The sequence below is a fragment of the Bos javanicus genome, chromosome 13 (genome assembly GCF_032452875.1).
Source record: "Bos javanicus breed banteng chromosome 13, ARS-OSU_banteng_1.0, whole genome shotgun sequence".
NCBI classification, from domain to species: domain Eukaryota; kingdom Metazoa; phylum Chordata; class Mammalia; order Artiodactyla; family Bovidae; genus Bos; species Bos javanicus.
Window position 1 is genome coordinate 16822056 of NC_083880.1, and position 24670 is coordinate 16846725.

At 45.1% G+C, this 24670-nt stretch overlaps 1 protein-coding gene across 5 annotated transcripts in view; it reads right to left on the bottom strand.

Moving 5' to 3' along the window:
• The window catches only part of PFKFB3 (6-phosphofructo-2-kinase/fructose-2,6-biphosphatase 3), a 273656-nt gene that overhangs the window by 107067 nt on the left and 141919 nt on the right, over positions 1 to 24670 (bottom strand). The window lies entirely within an intron of this gene.

The following is a 24670-nucleotide window of genomic DNA, read 5'->3' on the forward strand; positions in this document are numbered from 1 at the left end:
TGGGCTCTCCATCCTCCTGCACATCCCTTCCCACATTCACTTCCCTTTCCACCTCTCTGGTCCCCAGAGGCCTCCACATCTCCTCGGAGACAGTTTGCCAGCAAGGTTCTGTTTCTAAGTATGCCTTTTAATCTGGCTGGGCTCTGCTTCACCTGAGTGAGGTATTGCCTCCACAGTCTCCAAACTCATCTTCCCATGCCCACGGGGATGAACGGGTGAAGTGGGGGGCAGGGGACCCGGGCAAGAACGGGAGATGGCAACCCTGGACTTGCACCCAGGCTGGTATCTCTACCACTGACTTTTTTTTCCTCACCATTGATTTTTTCTTTTTCCCCCAAAGTCCATGGGGTTGCAGAGAGTCAGCCATGACTGCATGACTAAGCACACCACACCACACCACAGGGCATGTAGAAGCCTAGTTTCACAAGCAGGGGTGGGGCCCACGCCCTTGCCTTGGAAGTTCAGAGTGCTAATTAATGGGCCACCCTGGAAGTCCCTCTACTGGTGATCTTTTTTTTTTTTAATCAAGCCTTCTGGTAGCAATTTTCATCTCTTAGGCTGACCTAGGAGCATGGTATGCTCTACAGTCCCTTCACATTTAGGAGGAAAAGACAGCATCATCATGAACAAGGAAGAAAGGGCCTCCCCTCCATCACCCACTGGCTGGCTCAGCCCTGAGATCAGAATAAGATCAGAGAAAAGCCTACAAGGTGACCAGCCAGACTGTCTCCGGCTTCTTCATTTATCACAGATTCAAATGAGCCAACTATGTAGCTGAGTTCTCCTGCACAGAGGCCCGGAGCCCACACTGATCTGACGGAACTGGGCGGGGCGAGTGAAGATCCCAGGGGGCCGGCCCGGACTGAGATCTGGGTTCCTCATCCTTCCACCCACAGCGCCTTGGCCCCCAGGGCACTATGCAGCAGAGACGCGTTACACTCAAACCTTCCAGCACTGAGAGGCCACCTGGTTCGGCTCCTGCCTGCACGTGTTCCTGCACCAGGTGGAGAGGCCAGGTGTGAGGGCGACATGACGCAGGCCGGCATGCGTTATGCGCCCACAACCTCTTGCTTCACGCCTCCCGGTGCGACCTGCTCATCCTCACCCCGCTCTGGCCCTGCCTACATCCTGGCCTCAGATCCAGTGCCTGCAGAAGGCTGTGTGGCATGGGGCCAGCACCAGGACAATCTGCATCCCCACTCTGGTTCTCTCGCCCGAGAGGCCCAGTGTTGGGCACTTCCCTCCATCACTGACCCGTAACCTCATTCCAGGGACCCAGGGGCTGGTAGTCAGCCCTCCTGCCTCCACCGTCCACCTCCTCACTCACAGTGCTCCCCCTCCTCTTCCTCCTCCATCCTTTCCACTAAGGTTCTGGGACCTTCTCTGCCCTCCCACCTGTATTGATGCCCAGCTCCAACGTCTGGTCTCAACCCCTGGGCTTTACAGCCTGTGCACCCTGTTTGCAACCCTGCCCACCTCTCAACTCCTGCCTCTGAGCCCTTTCTCCATCCAGTGTCTCCACCACCATCACTTCCCCCGTGCAGACACCCCTTCTTCAGTCAGACACGGGCGAAGATTGTCGCCCCTGGACTGATCCTAGACCAGAAGTGCTCAATTCTCCCCAACAGAAATATCAATTTTTAGTAGCATTTGCTCTCAGATGTTATTACATATTCAGGAAGATCATGATTATTATTTTTTGCTTCACTTTTTTTTTTAATTGAAGTATAGTTGATGTACAATGTTTCAGGTGTACAGCAAAGTGAGGAAAGCTATGATTATTTATTCGCAAACTTGCTCCTCATTGATATTCACTTCTGGGCCAACTGGAGCATGTCCAGGAAATGCAAACTAGTTGAAAGCTCTGAAAGAAGTCTCCCATAATGAGAGACAGAGAGAGGAGAAGGAGAAGGAAAGAGGCAGATACTAGTTTGATCCCTGGTCCGGGAAGATCCCACATGCCATGGAGCAACTAGGCCTGAGTGCCACAGCTAACTACTGAAGCCCGTGCCCCCTAGAGCCCATGCTTTGCAACAAGAGAGGTCACTGCGGTGAGCAGCCAGAGTACTACAGCTGGAGAGTAGCCCCCACTCACCACAATTAAAGCAAGCCTGAACATCCACGAAGACCCAGCACAGCTAAATATAAAATAAATAAATAAAACATAAAATAATTTTTTAATTTCTAAAAAAAAAAAAAGTTGAAAGAGGACCTGTTCCAGGCGGGGAGCTCTCTCACAGGTCCCTGTTGTAGGAGCTAGGTGGGCAGGTAGCAAGGAACCAGCAGCATCTGCTTATTAAAATTCCTCTCTGTACCACACTGTCTGTGCCTGGCTCAGCAAACATTTATCTGCCAAACATTTGCTTTCCCTCTGAAATCCCAAACCACCATCCCAACATCTTCTTTTGTTTTTAGCTGCAGATGGTATTTAAGGGGAGTGTTTGGGCCATTCTGGTGACTTACTCTGTTTTCCTGGGTCTCTCACATGTATACACGTTATAAAACTTGAGTGCAATTTTCTCCTGTTAACCTATCTCATGTGAGTTTAAGAAGGATCTAGCCAGCCAGAAGAATCTAGAAGGGCAGAGGAAAATGTCTTCCTTCCAATACAGATCAGTGGAGGCTGAGGTCCACGTTCAGAACTCAAGCTGGTGGCATCCTCAATGAGAAAGCCTGTCCTCAGACGGAATGAAAAGTGGGGGGATGGTGAACACCCAGAAAGACTTCTTTGGCCAAAGTCTCATGGTCAAGCCTGATGACAGTGGACAGGAATACTTACCCAGAAAGGAGGAACTACTAATTGGAACAATATTACAGCTTATCTAGAATTCTTTTCTTCTGTAGAAGAAACAGATTATTGCAATCTGGTAGGAACATTTTTGTTCTTTATTCCACAAATCCATAACAATTCTTGCCAGAACACTATGGTAATTACTTTTTTTTTTTTTAATTTAAAAAGATATCATTTCATCTCAGAACTTAGAATTCAGTACATACTTTAAGGAGTATGAAACAGAGGCCTTTTAAGTAAACACAACCATATGAATATAATAAAACTAATTTTCCAAAATTCAGACTCTTCCATATATGTGTACATTATATTTCCTGGGCTTCTCAAGTGGTGCATGGGAAAGAATCTGCCTGCAAATGCAGGAGACACAAGACACAACAGTTCAACTTCTGGGTCAGAAGCTGCCCTGGAGAAGGAAATGGCAACCCACTCCAGTAATCTTGCCTAGAGAATCCCATGGACAGAGGAGCCCGGCAGGCTATAGTTTATGGGGTTGCAGAGAGTTGGACACAACTGAACAACTAACACTTTTCCTTTTTTTTTCATAGTGTGTATATAATGTTTCTTATAATTAGTATATATTCCTTATGAAATAAAGTGACAGTGAAAATGTTAGTTACTCGGTCGTGTCCGACTCTTTTGCGACCCCATGGGTTATAGCCCACCAGGCTCCTCTGTCCATAGGACTCTCCAGGGAAGAATACTTGAGTGGGTAGCAGCTTCCCAGGTGGCGCTAATGGTAAAAGAACCTGCCTGCCAATGCAGGAGATGTAAGAGACGGTGGACAATCCCTGGGTTGAGAAGATCCTTTGGAGTAGGAAATGACAATGCACTCTAGTATTCTTGCCTCTTCTCCAGGGGATTCCTCTATTCTTTGTAAAAGTGACAGTGTTAGTTTCTCAGTTGTGTCCAACTCTTTGCGATCCATGGACTGTAGCCCGGTCAGGCTCCTCTGTCCATGGGATTCTCCAGGCAAGAATACTGGAGTGGGCAGCCACTCCCTTCTCCAGGGGATCTTCCCAACCCAGGGATCGAACCTAGGTCTCCCTTGTTGCAGGCAGATTCTTTACCATCTGAGCCACCAGGAAAATCACCTGAATTATGTATATATTTATGTATGGAAATGTGGGAATATAGTGTGTATATATAGTGTGTGTGTGCATGTATTTGCAGTGCGTGTATATGTACATATATACATGGTGTGTGCATATGTGTGTGTATATATTCATGTGTGTATGTATGTGTGTGTATATATACAGTGTGTGCTTGTGTGTGCATATATACACACACACACACAATTTACGTATATGTGTGAGTGCGTGTATATACACACTGAGTGCATGTATGTATTGTGTGTGTGTATCCATTACTGGCTCTGTTTCTCCAGAGAACTTTGACTAACACAAGCAGATTAGAAAATCCTTCTTCTCTATGGATGGGAAAACTGATTTAAACTGATGAGACTTTTCTTGGGTTAGACCGCAAACAGCCTTTCTGGACTCCAGATTCCAGATTCCCAGCTAGGGCTGAGCCAGGAGGAGAGCTGAAGGTTGGTCACTTTGAGTGACCAGCACCCCTCTCCCTTCAACCCCAAGGCCGGGGCAGCCCAGGCTAGGGTGGGCTTTGTTGCCTGCGGCTGCTGCCATGAACCCAGCTCTGGGAACCCATCAGCAGCCTGCCTCACCCACACGGAGTGTGGGGAGGGCCTCCGCCTCTGTTAGGTCCAGCAGGCAGGAGGAGCTGTCAGATGGCTTGGCTCTTAGGAGGGGGTTTTCAAGGCCAAGGTCAGAGATTAGTCTGGTTGGCTTTCTCAGTGCCAGCCAAAATATTCTTAACTATAATTAAAACAAAAATGAAAAGAGCCAAATAAAATATGCAGGGACCAAACTTCCCGTACTTTAAATCTGATAATCTAGTTTAAGACCAAGGAATCAAATGAAGTCAAGAAAATTCTTTTGTTTGGCCAAAGTGACCCCACACAACTTGCTGCTTTGTGGAGGGGCTCTGATCCAAGTGGATGCACACAGCAAATTCTCCACAGTGGCTCTACACAAAGCTAGCCTGCAGTTAAATGGGCTCAGTGTAACACGTACACACAGCCAACAGGTACATGGAAAGATGCTCAACATCATCAGTCATCAGGGAAACATAAGTCCAAACTGTTACAATAGGTCATATGGTTTTCCAAACGTGAAGAAATCGTGTATCCTGTATCAATGTGTTAGTCCACTTCTGTTTGTTTCTGAAGGCACTGTATATTCCTATTAACAAATGCATATGGAGTGATTTATTTGTGTAAATTTGTCATTGAATTTAAACTTTTCTGGACTTCCCCCTGGTGGTCAAGTAGTTAAGGGTCCACTTACCAGTTCAGGGGACATAGGTTCAGTCCTTGGCCTGGGACGATTCCACATGCCTCTGGGCAACTAGACCCGTGTGCCGCAACTACAGAGCCCATGTGCTCCAAGTCCTGAAGCCTGTGCATCTTAGAGCCCGTGCTCTGTAACAAGAGAAGCCACTGCAATGAGAAGCCTGCGCAGCACAACTAGAGAAAGCCCACATCCAGCAAAGACGACCCAGCATCGCAAAAAAATAAATAATTTGCACCTTTCTGCAGATAGAAGAAATATGTAGTGAAATGTCACCTGACTTCTGTTAGGAAGGTTTTTATCAAAAAGACAAGAAGTAACAAGCATTGGTGAAGATGTGATGAAAAAGGAACCCTTGCTGCATAGCTCCCAAATGTCGTCTCCTCCAAGAACCTGGACCACTTCTTCATCTTTATACACTCAGCAACTCTCTGGGTCCATTTGTAAACAATATACATGTATTTCTGTCAGTTCTGGAGGCTGGGAATCCAAGATGAAGGCGTCTCAGATTCAGTCTCTGGTGAGAACCTGCGACCTGGTTTGCACATGGCCATCTTCTCGTTGTGTCCTCACAGGGTGGAGAGCAGAGAAGAAGCAAGCTCCCTGCTCAGTTTCCTTCTGAGGACACTAATCCCATCAAGGGTTCCACTGTTGTGACCTTGTCACCTCCCAACCATCACATCGAGGGTAAGGACTTCAACACATGAACTGAACGGGGACACAAACCTTCAGTCCTTAACAGCACCTGACACACGGAAGGCACTTAATCAGTTATACATTTGCCAACAAAGGTCCGTATAGTCAAAGCTATGGTTTTCCCAGTACAGGTGTGCGAGTTGGACCTTAAAGAAGGCTGAGCCCCGAAGAATTGATGCTTTCTGTGTGCTTGGTGCTTCACCACTGTGGTGGTGGTGAAGACTCTTGAGAGTCCCCTGGACCGCAAGGAGAACAAACCAGTCCATCCTAAAGGAAATCAGTCCTGAATATTCATTGGAAGGATTGATGCTGAAGCTCCAATACTTTGGCCACCTGATATGAACAGTTGACTCATTGGAGAAGAACCTGATGTTGGGAAAGACTGAAGGCAGAAGGAGAAGAGGGCGGCAGAGGATGGAATGGTTGGATGGCATCACTGACTCAAAGGACATGAGTTTGAACAAACTCTGGGAGATAGTAAAGGACAGGGAACCCTGTGTGCTGCAGTCCATGGGGTCACAAAGAGTCAGATATGACTCAGCAACTGAACAACAACAGCATTTGCATCAAACAAGAGTTCTCAACCTTGATGGCATATGGGAGTTGTCTGGACAGCTTAAAATATACAGTTGAGCTTTGAACAACACAGGTTTGAGCTGTGCAGGTCCACTTCTATGCAGATTTTTTTTCAATACATACATACTACAGTACATCACAACCTGAGGTTGGTTGAATCTGTGGATGGGAAATTGCAAATACACAGGACCAGCTATAAAGTTATCGAGAGATTTTTCCACTGCATAGAGGGTCAGCATCCTTAATCCTCATGCTGTTCAAGGGTCAAATGTAAATACTGGTACACAAATGCTTCCGGGGATTCTGTGTGGGGCGTGCGCTGGGCATCACAGGCTCCACCAGTGATTCTCACATGTGGTCAAAGTGGCCCACTGGCATGGAGAGAAGATAAGGGAGCGGCTGCCCTTCACCGCCCAGGAGGGTCTTCGTCTGCACAGCTGCTTTCCTCCTGTGCAACGTCAAGGCCATCCGCGGTGCCTGCCAGCCTATCTAGGTCATCATCTCTCGATGTGGTGCACCTTCCTCCTCTTCTGTTCTTTTTCCCCTCTTGTCTCAGCCTCTAGGAGATACCATTCTACTTTTAAAAAACTAGTTTTAGTTGGAATGCAGTTGCTTTATACTGTTGTCAGTTTCTGCTGTTCAACAAGGTGAATCAGCTACACGTTTACATATGTCCCCTCTCTTTTGGATTTCCTTCCCACTTAGGTCACACAGAGCACTGAGTGGAGTTCCCTGTGCTATACAGGAGGTTCTCATTAGTTACCTATTTTATAGAGTATCAGTAGGGTATATGTGTCAATCCCAGTCTCCCAATTCATTTCATTCCCCACTTTCCATGGTATCCATACATCTGTTCTCTATTTCTGTTTTGCAAATAAGACCATTTTACCATTTTTCTAGATTCCACATATATGCATTAATATATGATATTTGTTTTTCTCTTTTGTAGAGACGTGGATGGACCTAGAGACTGTCACCCAGAGTGAAGTCAGTCAGAAAGAGAAAAACAAATATCCTGCCCTGTGTTAAATTCCCCTGAATGCATACTGTGTCTCTTCTCAAGGGTCAGAGGGCACTCAGCCTTACACCAAATGTCCTTTCTGGAGAAGTTCCAGAACCTCCATACAAAGATGACACAATGCAGAGGAAAAAGGGAAGGACAGTGTGGGGGATCTGGGGGCCATGGGGGGACTCAGGCTAGGTGAAAGGCTAAATTACTAACTAGCTCACGCGTGCATGTGTGACTCTCCTGGAGAAGAGCGCTTTGAGAATGTCAGAGGGGTAGGGCCTGGGGGAACTTTCTCAGCATCCTTCAAAGACCAGGATGATAGGCCCTCTCATCTGTGTGTGGAGCTCCTGTCAACTCTCCTGGAGCAGGAGGAGTAAGGGAGAGGAAGTAGAAAAACGCAGAAGGAAAAGTGGAAGAAAACATGCGGTTCCATTCCCTGGTTTGGCTCTGCTGTGGCAGAATTAGAACCCAGAGAGCCAGCCAACTGCCCGGCTCAGACCACTTCTTAGTCCTGCACCCCAGGCAACCGCCAGTTTAGGAGAAAATACACCACCTGTGATACTGAAGCTGCTGATTTTGTGGACATTTCTCTTCATGTTGATTTGTCATGGCACTGGGCATGCAAATAAGGGCAACATCCACCATAATTTCCTTAAAGAAAAAGTTGAAAGCAAAATCAAGCTCTTCCTAGTAGCTCTGCTACTCCAGAGACAAGGATTACCTAGTATCTATGCTCTTAGTTTTTTGAAACCTCTCAGCATGTATAAGTCATGAACTGCATTTTTCAACATTCAGATTACTTAACATTTGATGACAAGCAACCTGACTAGATACATTCACTTAAGTTGTCATGTATGTAGGTATAGGACCTGCTTTGCGTGGGCCTTAGGAAGCATCACTACAAACTAAGTTAGTGGAGGTGATGGAATTCCAGTTGAGCTATTTCAAATCCTAAAAGATGATGCCATTAATGTGCTGCTCTCAATATGCCAGCAAATTTGAAAAACTCAGCAGTGGGCACATGACTGGAAAAGGTCAGTTTTCACTCCAATCCCAAAGAAAGGCAATGCCAAAGAATGCTCAAACTACCACACAGTTGCACTCATCCCACATGCTAGCAAAATGATGCTCAAAATTCTCCAAGCCAGGCTTCAACAGTATGTGAACCAAGAACTTCCAGATGTTCAAGCTGGATTTAGAAAAGGCAGAGGAACCAGAGATCAAATTGCCAACATCCGCTGGATCATAGAAAATGCAAGAGAGTTCCAGAAAAACATCTACTTCTGCTTTATTGACTATGTGCCAAAGCCTTTGACTGTGTGGATCACAATAAACTGTGGAAAATTCTGAAAGAGATGGGAATACCAGACCACCTGAGCTGCCTCCTAAGAAACCTGTATGCAGGTCAGGAAGCAACATGAAAAAATGGACTGGTTCCAAACTGGGAAAGGAGTACGTCAAGGCTGTATCTTGTCACCCTGCTTATTTAACTCAAGTGCAGAGTATGCCATGCAAAATGCCAGGATGGATGACGCACAAGCCAGAATCAAGATTGTTGGGAGAAATATAAAAAACCTCAGATATGCAGATGATACCACCCTTAAGGGAGAAAGCGAAGAGGAACTAAACAGCCTCTTGATGAAAGTGAAAGAGGAGAGTGAAACAGCCTGCTTAAAATTCAACATTCAATATTATGAAGATCATGGCATCTGGTCCCATCACTTCATGGCAAATAGATGGGGAAACAACAACAGACTTTATTTTCTTGGGCTCCAAAATCACTGCAGATGGTGACTGCAGCATGAAATTAAAAGACACTTGCTCCTTGGAAGAAAAGCTATGACAAACTTAGAAAGTATATTAAAAAGCAGAGACATCAGTTTGCTGACAAAGTCCATCTAGTCAAAGCTATGGTTTTTTCAGTAGTCTTGTATGGATGTGAGAGCTGGACCATAAAGAAGGTTGAACACTGAAGAATTGATACTTTCAAACTGTGGTGTTGAAGAAGACTCTTGAGAGTCCCTTGGACTGCAAGGAGATCAAAACAGTCAATCCTAAAGGAAATCAACCCTGAATATTCATTGGAAGGACTGATGCTAAAGCTCCAATACTTTGGTCACCTGATGCAAAGAGCTAACTCATTAGAAAAGACCCTGATGCTGGGAAAGATTGAAGGCAGGAGGAGAAGGGGACGACAGAGGATGAGATGGTTGGATGGCATCACTGACTCAGTGGACATGGGTTTGAACAAGCTCCGGAGATGGTGAAAGACAGAGAAGTCTGGCGTGCTGTTGTCCATGGGGCTGCAACGGGTCGGGTATGACTAAGTGAATATCAACAACAACATTTCAATTAGTTCAGACAGTAACGAATCTGCCTGCAATACAGGAGAGCCCGGTTTGATCCCTGGGTTTGGAAGATCTCCTGGAGAAGGGAATGGCAACCCACTCCAATATTCTTGCCTGGAGAGTTCCATGGACAGAAGAGCCTGGTCTGCTATAGCCCATAGGGTTGCAAAGAGTCAGACACGACTGAGTGACTAACATGCGCACACACACACACACACACACACAGACACTTGAATTAGTGCCTTTCAGGAAAATCAGTAGCAAAATATAATTTTATCAAATTATGTCATAGATACTTTCCAATTCATTTGGGGAAGGATTTTTTTATCCCTTTTACTTTCATGAATATGTTGTAGGTTTAAGCCAAGTGTAGAAGAACGGACATGAGTAAATAGGTCGGTAAAAAATGTTACCCAGCATGCAGAGCTTTGTTGAACCCATTGGCAAGAGAGCGGTCAGACACCACATTCTTGGTGAAAAGGCTCTTTCAGAGAAAGAGTGCATTCAATACCACTTCAATTGCTATTTATAAAGCAGAGCTTGAAAGACGGATGGAAGGAGTGGGTTCCATGGGAAAGGAAAGAGAGAAAGAAAGGAAATGGAGGACTTGCCAAGTACCACTGGTGGTGGCCAGGAGCTCTTTCAAAAATGCTGGAGCCTTGGGAGTCAAATGCTTTTCTCTCCTGGAGACCCTGGGCGAAGTGACAGTTCAGTAACGAAATGGCCTTCTCGAAGGCAGGGCCCCACTTGGAAAACATGAAAAGAGTTAGCAAAAAGCTTTCTCTCCATGAGTGACTCAATGCTAGAACCAGTAAGAAGCACATAAAAATCTTAAAGAGAGAGATTTGAAGCCTGGACTCCAGGAATCTCTACAACAGTGGTCTTCAACGTTTTTGGCACCAGGGATCAGTTTCATGAAGACAATTTTTCCACGGACTGGGGGGAATGGTTTCAGCACGATTCAAGGGTGTTACATTTATTGTGCACTTTAATTCTATCATTATGACATCAGCTCTACCTCAGATCATCAGGCACTAGATTCTGGAGGCTGGGGACCCCTACTCTAGCAGGTACAAGGATGAGATCCTGGGTACCCTCTTGGTCCAGTGGTTAAGAATCTACCATGCAATGCAGGGGATGCTGGTTCAATCCCTCGTCTGGGAAGATTCCACAAGCCACAGGGCAACGAAGACCGTGGACCACAATACTGAGACTGCATGCTCAGCACCACAATGAAAAATCCGCACACTGCAACTAGAGAGCAGCCCCTGCTTGCCACAACTAGAGAAAATCTGTGCACAGCAATGAAGACCCAACGCAGTCAAAAATATAGTTAAAAAAAAAAGAAATCCAGGGGGGTCTATGGAAACCCCAGATTCAGGCAGGTCAGGCAGAGTTCATAAGAAGGGATCTATGCCAGGTTGGCCATATTGAGAAGACTTTTTCATATGATAATGTACATTTTATTCTTCACTGATGCATAGATTGTTGACCACAATGGCTTTTTTGAGAAGGCTACTCTTTCCTGATGTTCTCAACGGCCTGATAAATGTAGAGAGAAAAAAAAAAAAAATAGGTATAGAGAAAAAATGTAGAGGTAAAAGTAGAGGAAAGAAATAACATGCCTTGTAAATGTCTTTTCATGAAAATCCATAAGAAGTCTCATCTTTTGGAAAGGGCATGGCCACAGGGTCTCTTGAAACACGTTGCCTCTGTGCACTGGTTTGAGATGAGGGGCTTGGGGGAGGGCGGCTCTGGGCCTGTATGTCTCGGGCGGGGGTGGGAGGAATTGGGCCTTGTCCCCCGAGTCTGCAGTTCATTTCACATTGCTATGCATGCAGTGTGTACCACAAGAAAGTAAGCCCTGATTTTATAGCGTCTAGTCTTCTTAGATGTTCAAGAGGTGGCCAGGACTTGACCAAAGTAGAGCTGGTAAGCTATTTTGTGTTTAAATTCATAGTAAAGATCGTCTTCTGAGAAAGGACTTGTGGAAACTGAAAACTCCCTCGAAGTGTTGCAGATGAATAGGACTGCCCACGGGTTGAGAGCAGGGAGAGAAGAAAGGGCTCTGGGCTGGAGTGTTCCTACCCGGAAGGCTGTCTCCAGATATGGCCTGGGTTCTATTACATTGTCTCACAGTTTGTTCACCACTGCTCTGGTCTTCATCTGACCATCTGAAATATCTAGTCTTTTGAGATTTCTGAAATTGCACAACTCATGTTAAAAGTTCAGTTCAGTTTAGTCACTCAGTTGTGTCCGATTTACTCTTTGTGACCCCATAGACCACAGCACGCCAGGCCTCCTGTACAGCACCAACTCTGGGAATTTACTCAAACTCATCTCCATTGAGTCAATGATTCCATTCTCATCCTCTGACGTCCCCTTCTGCTCCTACCCTCAATCTTTCCCAGCATCAGGGTCTTTTCAAATGAGTCAGCTCTTTGCATCAGGTGGCCAAAGTATTAGAGTTTCAGCTTCAACATCAGTCCTTCCAATGAACACCCAGGACTGATCTCCTTCAGAATGGACTGGTTGGATCTCCTTGCAGTCCAGGGGACTCTCAAGAGTCTTCTCCAACACCACAGTTCAAAAGCATCAATTCTTCGGTGCTCAGCTTTCTTCACAGTCCAACTCTCACATCCATACATGACTACTGGAAAAACCATAGCCTTGACAAGATGGACCTTTGTTGGCAAAGTAATGTCTCTGCTTTTTAACATGCTGCCTAGGTTGGTCATAACTTTCCTCCCAAGGAGCAAGCATCAGGTTAAAAGTAGAGAATGTAAAATGGCACACTGTGGGGCTTTTTTTCTGTAAATGCACAGACACAATTATCTTCTGAGATGGAACTGCTTGACTTGACCTCTGGAGGACACAAGGAAGAGGGCATCACCTAAGCTGTCAGTTGAATTCAGACTGCCCAGCTATTGTGCTGTATGTGAACTGTGGTTACTGTTAGCGTCTAAAGGACAAACAGTTCTAAGTGCTCCTAGTATATTAGGAGCAAAGGTGGTTTAATAACCCCTTTGTCAGATTATAGGAAGGCTCTTTGCTCAGCCACCTCTCAGATGGTGTCCTTTTATTACAATTTTAAGCCACTTTTGAGAAGCATGCATTAGGATTTGTTCATCAGGTTGGCAGTAGAGGACCCGAGGAAGTTCAAGGAAGAAATCACACAGGTGTGTTCATATTCACACCTTGATAAGCCTCAACTGTGTGCATCTCTGCTGGCTGTGCTGTGTGACTACATAAATAAGCCGGTGGAAACATATCTTCTTGTTTATGTTTCAATATGATGATCCGATTACTTTCTCAGAAGGATTACACTTACTGTTGTCTTGCTTTATAGCTCACTTTAAACTGATCATTAAAAGGAGGGCAGGGTTTGTTTTTAATTGTTTATTTATGTTTGGCTGTATCCAGTCTTAGCTGCAGCATGAAGGATCTCAGCTGTGGTGCTTGGGCTCCTCTAGTTATGGCTTGTGGGCTCAATTGCCTCACAGCATGTGGGATCTTTGTTCCCCGAGTAGGGATTGAACCCATGTCCCTTACCTCGGAAGGCAGATCCTTAACCACCAGGAAGTCTCAGGGAGGTAGTGTTTTAATTCTGTCAACATCTTTATTTAGAGTCCTGTGGCCCTTTCTATCTACTCAAAACTGTCTACATGAAAAACAAATTGACACTATTTCCCTGATTGAGTTGGCTTCATGTATTCTCGGTTTTCAAAATTCGCATAGCTTTTCCTCGGCTCATACTTCTCTCTCTGGGAACTTTCCAGCCAAGCTTCCCCTTCTGTTCACTGTGCTATCTGTATACAGGGTTTTCTTCCCTTTTCAGGCCTATGTCAAACACTCCCTGGATTTTTCTAGAAGGATTTATGATCTTGCAGGTTAGAGGGCAGCTGGCAAACCTTATTTAATGCTTCCTGGAGGGGTGGCTTTCCATGTGAGTCATACTGAGGTCCCTGGTGTCACACCCTAAGGTACTAGACATCCTTTCAGGTTGCACACACACACACAACTCATGATTTTGAGTGTGAGACTTTGGTAAATATTTGCGAAGTCTGCAAAAGCATGATACACACTATGTGATCTTAATCACTCAGCAATACGTGCTCAACTGTATTAAACACACACAAGAACTCAGAAGGGTCACATCAGGTGAACACGTCATGTAATGATGATTTGTATGTTCTTTGCGCTTTTCAGTTTCATTAATGTGCACATTCAGTTTTAAAAGTTTAAAAACAAAACATTTTTAAAAACCATCTGCTGGAGCTTCCCTGGTGGCTCAGTGGTAAAGAATCCACCTGCCAATGTAGGAGACATGGGTTTGATCCCTGGTCTGCGAATATTCCACGTGCCTCAGAGCAACTAGGCCAGCACGCCACAACTACTGAGCCAGTGCTCTAGAGCCTGGGAGCCGCAACTGCTGAAGCCTGTGTGCTCTTGAACCCATGCTCTGCGGCAAGAAAAGCCACTGCGGTGAGAAACCCACGCATCGCAACCAGAGAGAAGCCTTTGCTCTCCGCAACTAGAGAGAAGCCTACACAGCAACGAAGACCTAGCATAGCCAAAAAAGAAAGAAAGAAAGACAGTAGTACAATTATAAAGATCTGTTTTAAAAATTATCGAAAACCATATGCTGAAGCTTTTATGTATATGTATATGTGCATATTTATAGGAAGAGGATTCATTTTTATGAACTCAAAGTAATTGTAAACCAACCAAATTAACATCCACTGTGCTGTCTTGATGTCCTTTTTTTATCTTTTTTGTTTTTGTGGTAAAATATATACAAAATTTACCATTTTGACCATTTTTATACAGTTCAGTGGGACTTCCCTGGTGACTCAGAGGTAAAGAAACCGCCTGCAAGCAGCAGGAGACATGGGTTCAGTCTCTGGTTGGGAAGATCCGCTGGAGGAGGGCATGGCAACCCCCTCCAGTATTCGTAGCTGGAGAATTCCACGGACAGAGGAGCCTGGCGGGCTACAGTCCATGGGGCCTCAGAGAGACGTGACAGAAGTGGCTTGGCACGCACACACGCGCACACTTCAGTGGCATTATGTGCATTCACGTTTTGTGCAACTATCATCACCTTCCATCTCCAGAACTTTTTCACCTTCCCCACCTGAAACACCACACCAACTAAACAGTACCTCCTTATTCTACCCCCTCCCCAGCCCCCGGCAACTGCCATTCTGCTTTCTGTCTTTATAAATTTGACTGCTTTAGGGAGCTGATACAAGTAGAATCATACAATATTTGTCCACTCGTGTCTAGCTTATTCACACTGTCCTCAAATTTCATCCATGTTGTAGCATGTGTCAGAATTCCATTCCTTTTAAAGTCTGAACAACTTTGTATGGATCCACCACATTTTCTTTATCCATTCTTCTGTAGGCGGACAGTTGGGTTGTTCCACCTTTTTGCTGTGGAAATAAGGCTGCTATCAACATGGGTGGACTGTATCTGTTTGAGTCCTTGTTTTCAATTATTTGGAGTGTATAGTCAGAAGTGGAATTTCCGAATAATTTATGCTTAATTAAAAAAAAAGAAAAGAAAAAAGCACCGTACTGTTTTCCACAGCAGCTGCACCATTTTACATTTGCAGCAGCAACCCACAGGGCTCAATTTCTCCACATCTGTGCTGCCACTAGGCACTTTCTGGTGTTCTGGTTTCGCTTTGATGACAGCCATCCCAATGGTATGAAGTGGTACCGAAGCTCTTCCCTGACTTGGAGATTCATGGAGTTAACAATCCCGGGCTCCAGTCCTCACTTGTCCTACTGTGCAGCTCGAAGCAAGTTTTTTAAAAAATCTGTATTGAAATTGCTCCCTCATTTCTAAAATGGGAAGTTTAAATCATTTACTTAGCAAATACATACACCTGCAAACACTGGGCTATGTCCCCGCCAGGTGAGAAGGGGAAAAGGGGACGTGAGAACGAGCAAGACAGAAGACACCCACCGTTCCCCGCAGTTCCCGCTCTCAAAGGCCGTCACAGCCTGCTGAGGAGCCAGGCCTGGAGCCAAGTGAGATGGGGAGGCAAGGAGCGGGGAGTTAGCAGAATCACAGACTGCAGCACTGTCATGCCAGACACCAGCCCAGGGTGTTCACACGCCTTCTTCTCCAGATCCAGGCCAGGTAACAAACACGCCGCTTGTCCCCATACAACGACATCGAAACTGGTCCAGTTTCCCCTCTTCCACTCAGGACTCTGAAATCGCTTCCCTGACACCCAGCATCACAATCTGATTTTCGTTCTAGAAGACAATGAATGTCAAGAAACTTGGCTGCCATGTCACAACAATGCATCAGGAGAATTTCCTCTGGAGGGGGGAATGGGCCCCTACTCCAGTATTCTTGCCTGGGAAATCCCATGGACAGAGGAGCCTGGCAGACTCCATGGGGTCCCAAAAGAGCCAGACACAACTTAGCAACTACACAACAACAACAAAACTTCCTGAATCTTAGCTTCCTTTCATATAAGTTGGGATGATGATACCTCCAGTATTAATTGGCCAGGGGCAAATGCATAAGGGAGTAGGAGTCAGGAGTAATTTATCCAAGGACTTCGCTGCCATGAAAGAATTTGGGGTCAGTAAATTTTTATCTACTCCTTCACCTGAAGAAAATAAAGTGTCTCTAAGAGGGCGGCAGAGGATGAGATGATTAGATAGTACCACCAACTCAATGGACATGAATTTGAGCAAACTCTGGGAGACAAAGGACAGGGAGGCCTGGTATGCTGCAGTCCATGGGGTCGCAGAGTCAGACATGACTGAGCGACTGAATAACAACAACATTCTATGATTCTAAAAAAGAACTGCAAGAAAAATGAAAGTGAAAGTCACTGAGTCATGTCCTACTCTTTGCGATCCCATGGACTATATGGTCCATGGAATTCTCGAGGCCAGAATACTGGAGTGGGCAGCCTTTCCCTTCTCCAGGGGATCTTCCTAACCAGGGATCGAACCCAGGTCTCCTGCATTGCAGGCAGATTCTTTACCAGCTGAGCCACAAGGGAAGCCCAAGAAAAATAGAACTTTGTTAATTAGACTTTTCTGAAAAACCGCCACCTCTTTCTAAAGTCAGTTACTATTATTACATATCAGATCACATCAGATCAGTCGCTCAGTTGTGTCAGACTCTTTGCGACCCATGAATCGCAGCACGCCAGGCCTCTCTGTCCATCACCAACTCCCGGAGTTCACTCAGACTCATGTCCATCGAGTCAGTGATGCCATCCAGCCATCTCATCCTCTGTCATCCCCTTCTCCTCTTGCCCACAATCCCTCCCAGTAACAGAGTCTTTTCCAATGAGTCAACTTTTCGCATGAGGTGGCCAAAGTACTGGAGTTTCAGCTTTAGCATCATTCCTTCCAAAGAAATCCCAGGGCTGATCTCCTTCAGAATGGACTGGTTGGATCTCCTTGCAGTCCAGGGGACTCTCAGGAGTCTTCTCCAGCACCACAGTTCAAAAGCATCAATTCTTCGGCGCTCAGCCTTCTTCACAGTCCAACTCTCACATCCATACATGACCACTGGAAAAACCATAGCCTTGACTAGGCGAACCTTTGTTGGCAAAGTAATGTCTCTGCTTTTGAATATGCTATCTAGGTTGGTCATAACTCTCCTTCCAAGGAGTAAGCGTCTTTTAATTTCATGGCTGCAGTCACCATCTGTACTGATTTTGGAGCCCAGAAAAATAAAGTCTGACACTGTTTCCACTGTTTCCCCATCTATTTCCCATGAAGTGGTGGGACCGGATGCCATGATCTTCGTTTTCTGAATGTTGAGCTTTAAGCCAACTTTTTCACTCTCCTCTTTCACTTTCATCAAGAGGCTTTTGAGTTCCTCTTCACTTTCTGCCATAAGGGTGGTGTCATCTGCATATCTGAGGTTATTGATATTTCTCCCGGCAATCTTGATTCCAGCTTGTGTTTCTTCCAGCCCAGGGTTTCTCATTATGTACTCTGCATATAAGTTAAATAAGCAGGGTGACAATATACAGCCTTGACGTACTCCTTTTCCTATTTGGAACCAGTCTGTTGTTCCATGTCCAGTTCTAACTGTTGCTTCCTGACCTGCATACAAATTTCTCAAGAGGCAGATCAGGTGGTCTGGTATTCCCATCTCTTTCAGAATTTTCCACAGTTGATTGTGATCCACACAGTCAAAGGCTTGGGCATAGTCAATAAAGCAGAAATAGATGTTTTTCTGGAACTCTCTTGCTTTTTCCATGATCCAGCGGATGTTGGCAATTTGATCTCTGGTTACTCTGCCTTTTTCTAAAACCAGCTTGAACATCAGGAAGTTCACGGTTCACATATTGCTGAAGCCTGGCTTGGAGAATTTTGAGCATTACTTAGCTAGCGTGTGAGATGAATGCAATTGTGTGGTAGTTTGAGCATTCTTTGGCATTGCCTTTCTTTGGGATTGGAACGAAAACTTACCTTTTCCATATAGATTTTAGCAATTCAGTATGTAGAGCTCTTTGATAGTAAATTCAAATATTTAGCCTTTAAAAAATCTGTGTGTTTGTGAACCTATGTAACTACATTATTGACCTTTCTTCTTAGAGGGTATGGAAAATAAATTTTCTTGCTGACAAACTGGAAAAATGAAAAATTTCCTCCTTAACAAGACAGTGGACAGTGTGAGAGAAAGTCCTTTCTTCCAGCACTTTCTTTCCTGTTCAGGCTCTGCCACGTGAGAACAGAATGCGTGCGTCACGACTTGTGACAAGAGAGGTAGCCAACACAGAGAAGACGGCGGACTGGAAACAGGGAGCGTCTGGTCCTTCGTGGCTTCAGTAGGGCAGGAACAGACCCTGGAATCCCATCCGTCCACATCAGGTCTCTTGTTAAACGATAGCAACAGACCCATAGGGCTTCCCAGGTGGCGTGAGTGGCAAAGAACCCTCCGGCCAACATAGGAGACATAAGAGACGCGGGTTGGATCCCTGGGTTGGGAAGATCCCCTGGAGGAGGGCATAGCAACCCACTCCAGTATTCTTGCCTGGAGAGTCCCACAGACAGAGGAGTCTAGTGGTCTACAGGCCACAGGGTCCCAAAGAGTTGGACGTGACTGAAGCGACTTAGCATGCACGCACAACAGACCCATGTGAACCCTTCTAGTTAGGCCGCTAATTATTCAAATTTTTTTGAAATAGTTTTTTGATGTGGACCATTTTTAAAGTCTTTATTGAACTTATTGCAATACTGCTGTCGCCTCATGTGTTAGTTGTCTGGCCGAGAGGCATGTGCGATCTGAGCTCCTTGAGCAGGGATTGAACCTGCGCCCCCTGCATCGGAAGGTGAAGTCGGCTACAGGGAAGTCTGACGTCTTAGCAATTCTTAACCTGTTATCCAGCGATTTCACTTCCAGGAATCTGTCTTAAGGACGTGATGAAGTATTTGCTCAGTGATTCATCAACAGCATAGGTGCTGTTCTTAATAGTAAAGTTAAGCATAAAACAAGCTTCAGTATTCCTTAATAGAATGCAGGTTAAATAATTCATAACTGTACAGGCCGATACTAGTCAAGTTATGAAATACACTGTAAGGAGTATGTGACACCACAAAAATGCTGGTGACACACTGTTACGTGGGGAAAAATCAGGTCACAAAGCAGGAGTCTTGTTTCCTTCGTGGAGAACAGACATGCATGCACAGAACCACAGAAAAGAAAGAGACCAATAAAGCTCTAAGACTGAAGTGCTAATGGCTGTTCTTGTGGATCATGAGGTTTCGGGCATTTTTTTTATTATCTTAGTTCCGGCTCTTTGGATTGCTCATTTTTCTACAGTGAACATATGCTTCTTTCTCTGTATTTTCCACCACCTCGAATGGGCTTGGAGCACAGCAGGTATTCAGCTAATACGAGGTTGTCAGCTAATACGACGGGGTTGATGGAGGGGAGTCATCCTGCCCTTTTCCTTTTAGATCAGTCCTATTGTTCCACTTACAAACTATTCAAACTCATCCTCAGCTTAAGTTCTCAAAAACAGAGTCAACATGCCTCGTCAGAGGTTTTAGCCAACATACAACTCCTAGAAGTCTGGATCTGTCTCTACTCTTACCCATATCTGACCTCCCCTCACCCACCTACATATCACCTTGGGGAAGATGTGTGTGGCAGAGGGGGGACACCTGGAGACTGGGGGGAGGGTGTTGAGCTCACAGGACAGAAAAAAGGTGCATAAAGAAAACAGTCTCCACAGAGGAGGAGAAATATTGTATGACATCCCTTATACATGGAATCTAAAAAGAAATGATACAAATGAACTTACAAAATAGAAACAGACTCACAGACTTGGAGAACCAATTTATGGTTATCAGGAGGGAAGGGTGGAGGGAAGGGATGGTTAGGGAGTTTGGGATGGACATGTACACACTGCTGTATTTAAAATGGAGTGCTAACAAGGACCTACTGTATAGCACATAGGCTCTACTCAATGTTATGTGGCAGCCTGGATGGAAGGGAGCTTAGGGGAGACTGGATATGGCTAAGATCCCTTGCTATGCACCCGAAACTATCACAACATTGTTTGTTAATCTGCTAAACCCTAATGCAAAATAAAAAGTTCAAAACAAAACAAAAAAAATACAATTTCCAGACTTCCCAGATGGTCCAGTGGTTAAGAACCAGCCTGCCAATGCAGGAGACACAGGTTTGATGCCTGATCCCAGAAGATCCCCAGTTGCTAGGGGCAGCTAAGCCCAACTAAGCCCATGCACCAGAGCTATTGTAGCTGTGCTCTAGGGCCCAGGAGCTGCAGTAAGGGAAGCCATTGCAACGAGAAGCCGGAGCGCCCCAACAAAGACCCAGCACGACCCAAAATTAAATAAATAAGTAAATAAAAAGATTACAGTCTACGAGCCAGGCCAATTTAATAGCCACCAAGAGCCACGTCATTTCCTTATTTTCTTTCCCTTCCTTCTCTCCCTCATTCCACAAGTGACTACTTAGCATCCATAATATGCCAGGGATTAGGCTTGGAGCTGGGGAATTTGAGAGGAATGAGCCACAGCCCCTGCTCTTAATTAGCTCATCATCTAGTAGCAGAGAAATTTACCAAACAACCATTAAAATTCAGTACTTTCCCTGCAAGAATAAATGAGTGTACAAAGCAGAGTGAAGGCAAAAAAAAAAGAGGCAACAGTTGTTAATTTGGGTGGCATTGAATTAGGCAAGTTTCACAGACATGTTGATCTGTGAATTGGGTTCATGTCTGTTATCCATGCAGAGAAGAAGAGGCATGAGAGCACCTGGGGGCGGTGGGGATCATAAACAGTGTTCCTTACACATGGACAGTTGCGCCAGAACATTTTAACCCACACATACCCTATAAATTTCTTTTTTTGTGGCAATCATGAAATTAAATAAACAATCATAGAGGCCAGAGTTGAAATGCAGAACATGATGTTTTCCTTGTATTAAACTGTGTGTATATGAGGATACCATTGTAAAAAGCAACCAGTAGAGTTTCATAAAATCAAAACATTCGCCAAAGGTAGAATTTAGGCAACTACTACTTCTTGTCAAAACAATCTCCTAATTCATTCTTTGGTTTTAAAGCGATTGACGATGAAAAAGTTTTCATTTTAGAGATATGATTGAATTCAGTACCATATTTCATGCACAAGTTCACGTTCGCTCTTGTGAACCAAAAATATACTTCCCAGTTCACAGAGTTTCATGGTTTAAGTGTTACTGAAACACTAATGAACACCTGAAGGTATGCACATAGACTGGGGAAAGTGGAATAACTCAGTCTGTTTCTTTTCCTTTCCAGCTCCTGGCTCTCATGGTCAATCTCAATAAATACAGAAATATATCTTGTTCCAGAGGCTGGAGTGAGCCCCTGTCCAAAGGGGACAGAATGACTCCAACTCACTCTTACTACCAACTCACTCTTGACACAAAGGCATATAGTTAAATCTATACATGGCTGAGGCTGACAGTATAACTGGAGATCTCTGAATTAACTTCCCTGTGTAAAAAGAGTATTTATGAACAAACAAAAATCTGCTCATTTGAAACTCCCATGACTAAAACCCAACCATAACTACAGCAACAATCTACACTGGGAAAGACTTGTTTTCTGGTTTATTTTATCACTGACATTGCTTGGAACTGTTAGCACATGGTGATAATAGACACAGTTTCGGTCTACTCTAGTATTATGTGTAAAATCCTTTACAGAGAACATACCTACTGTTGCTTGTGCCCAGGAAGGTGGGTCCCACTGCCCCATCCTCAGCATAAGCATCCCATTTCAGCTAAAAGTCTGGATTAGAGAGGAACAGAGAGGAGGCTTTCTGTCCGTCTCTGTCCATCCATTCATCCATCGCATCTATCATCTATCCATCCATCCATCACGTCTGTCTGTCTACCTATCTACCCATCCATCACTTCTATCTATCTAACCATTCCCTTCTCCAAGGGATCTTCCCGACCCAGGGATCAAACCCAGGTCTCCCACATTGTGGATGGATTCTTTACCATCTGAGCCATCATGGAAGTCTAAGAATACTGGAGTGGGTAGTCATTCCCTTCTCCAGGGGATCTTCCCAACTCAGGGATTGAACCTGGGTCTCCTGAATTACAGGTAGATTCTTTACCATCTGAGCTACCAGGGAAGCCTTATCTATCTATCTATCCATCCATCCATCCATCTATCCATCATGTGAGGAATGACAACAGGCAGATAGAGCCCAGGCAGAATCAGTTCTGATAGAATCCATGTGTTTCATCCCACCAAGAGATCAATCACCTCAGCAGATGGAGAAGAGGGATCCTCCCCTCTCACTCTGTTCTCTGTGGAAAGTTTAGCTAAGCTTCCCAGCCCTGCAGATGGCCCCAAGCCTTCCTGTGCAGTGGCAGGATCTGCAGGGTATGACAAGGCACCACAGATACAACAGGTCAGAGTGAAGGAAATGCCAGCTCGCTGTGCCTGGGTACCCGCGATCATTCCCCTCGGTGTTTTCCTGCAAGCGGCTGTTCTAGGTGCTTCCACGGGTTGGGAACTCAGCCTGCCACTGCTCGTTACAGACAAACTGTCGTCCACGCCTCTGCTCGCAGGGACAGACGATCCTGAGAATCGTGGTAGGAACCACTTTACAGAGAAGCCCTCATGCTTTACAAGGGCAGATCCAGACAGGTACTGTCTCCTAGACCAAGAACTACCAACCTCAACACTGCCGGGGACCCCCGAGGATGCTAATTCCCCATGGGATACAGTGCATTTGCACCTGACAAATCACCTCCATAACTATATAGCATCTCTCCCTAAGGCAGGGCTTCCCTAGGGAACTGGCAGGAGGCAGAGAGGAATCAAAGGAACCAAAGGGAAAAGCAAAGGGTCCCAGGACAGGGACATGCCTACAGCAAGAGCTAGATAGATGCACAGCTACTTCCCACAGCAGGCAGAGCAGGAAGGCAAGTGAACATGTGTGGGTGAAAACCAGAAAGCCAAGTGGGAAGCTGCTATATAGCACAGGGAGCTCAACCCAGTGCTCTGCAATGACCTCGAGGGGGGCTCCAGAGGGCGGGCACATGTGTATACTGACGGCGGATTCCTGTTGCTGTAGAGCAGGAACCAGCACAACGTTATAAGGCAATTATCCTCCAATTAAAAGTAAAATAACAAAAATAGAAAGTCAGCACGCATCCCCTATAGGTGGGGTCATCTCCATTTCTCTTTTTTAACCAAAGTGAAAGTGAAGTCGCTCAGTCATGTCTGACTCTTTGCGACCCCATGGACTGTAGCCCACCAGGCTCCTCTGTCCATGGGATTCTCCAGGCAAGAATACTGGAGTGGGTTGCCATTTCCTTCTCCAGGGGATCTTCTCAACCCAGGGATCGAACCCAGGTCTCCCACATTGCAGGTAGACGTTTTAACCTCTGAGCCACCAGGGAAGCTTTTTAATCAAAGGAGGATTCATAAAGGTCTTGTAAGTCTACAGAGGCTGTGTCCTCACTGGCACATGTTTATGCCCACTCCACTAGTTACTAGCTCTGTAGTCCTGGGCAAGGAGCTTGACTTTTTTGAGTCTTAATTTCAGTATCTGTTTTCAAGAAGATGAAGTTAAATAATGTAGGTGAGAAAATGGGCCTAATGCCTGGCACTCTGAAGCTGTTCAGAATATATTAGTTTGCTTCCGCTTGAGTCATACACAATAATTTATTCCATACATCCAGAGTTCATGAGGACTGGTCAATGTTTTTTTAAATCTTTTTTAAGGAAGGCTTTAAACATTCATAAATACAAAAAAGTACAGGGATTTCCCTGGTGATCCAGGGTTAAGTCTGCCTTGCAATACAGGGGGAGGGTTTGATCCCTGGGCAGGGAATTAAGATCCCACATACTGCAGTGTAACTAAGCCCCCAAGCCACAGCTACTGAGCCCATGCACTGCATGGTCAATGAAGACCCACGCATCTGTATGCTCAGTTTTGTCTGACTCTTTGTGACCCCTTGCACTGTAGCCTGCCAGACTTCTCTGTCTATGGGATTTCCCAAGCAAGAAAACTGGAGTGGGTTGCCATTTCCTACTCCAGGAGATCTTCCCAACCCAGGGATCAAATCTCTGTCTCTCATGTCCATGTCCTGCATTGACAGGCAGATTCTTTACCACTGCATCAGAGTCAAAATAAATAAATAAACTTAAAAAAATGAAACAAGAATATAATGAATCCTCACATTCTGGTTTCTAAGCACTAATTTTGCTTCATCTGCACCCCTCCCTCTTCTGTCTCCCAGATTATTTTTGAAGCAAATGAACTCAGATATCGTACCACTTAATCCATAAATATTTCAGTAGATTTCTTAAAAAAAAACTCTTTATAAAACAATTATAATATACTTA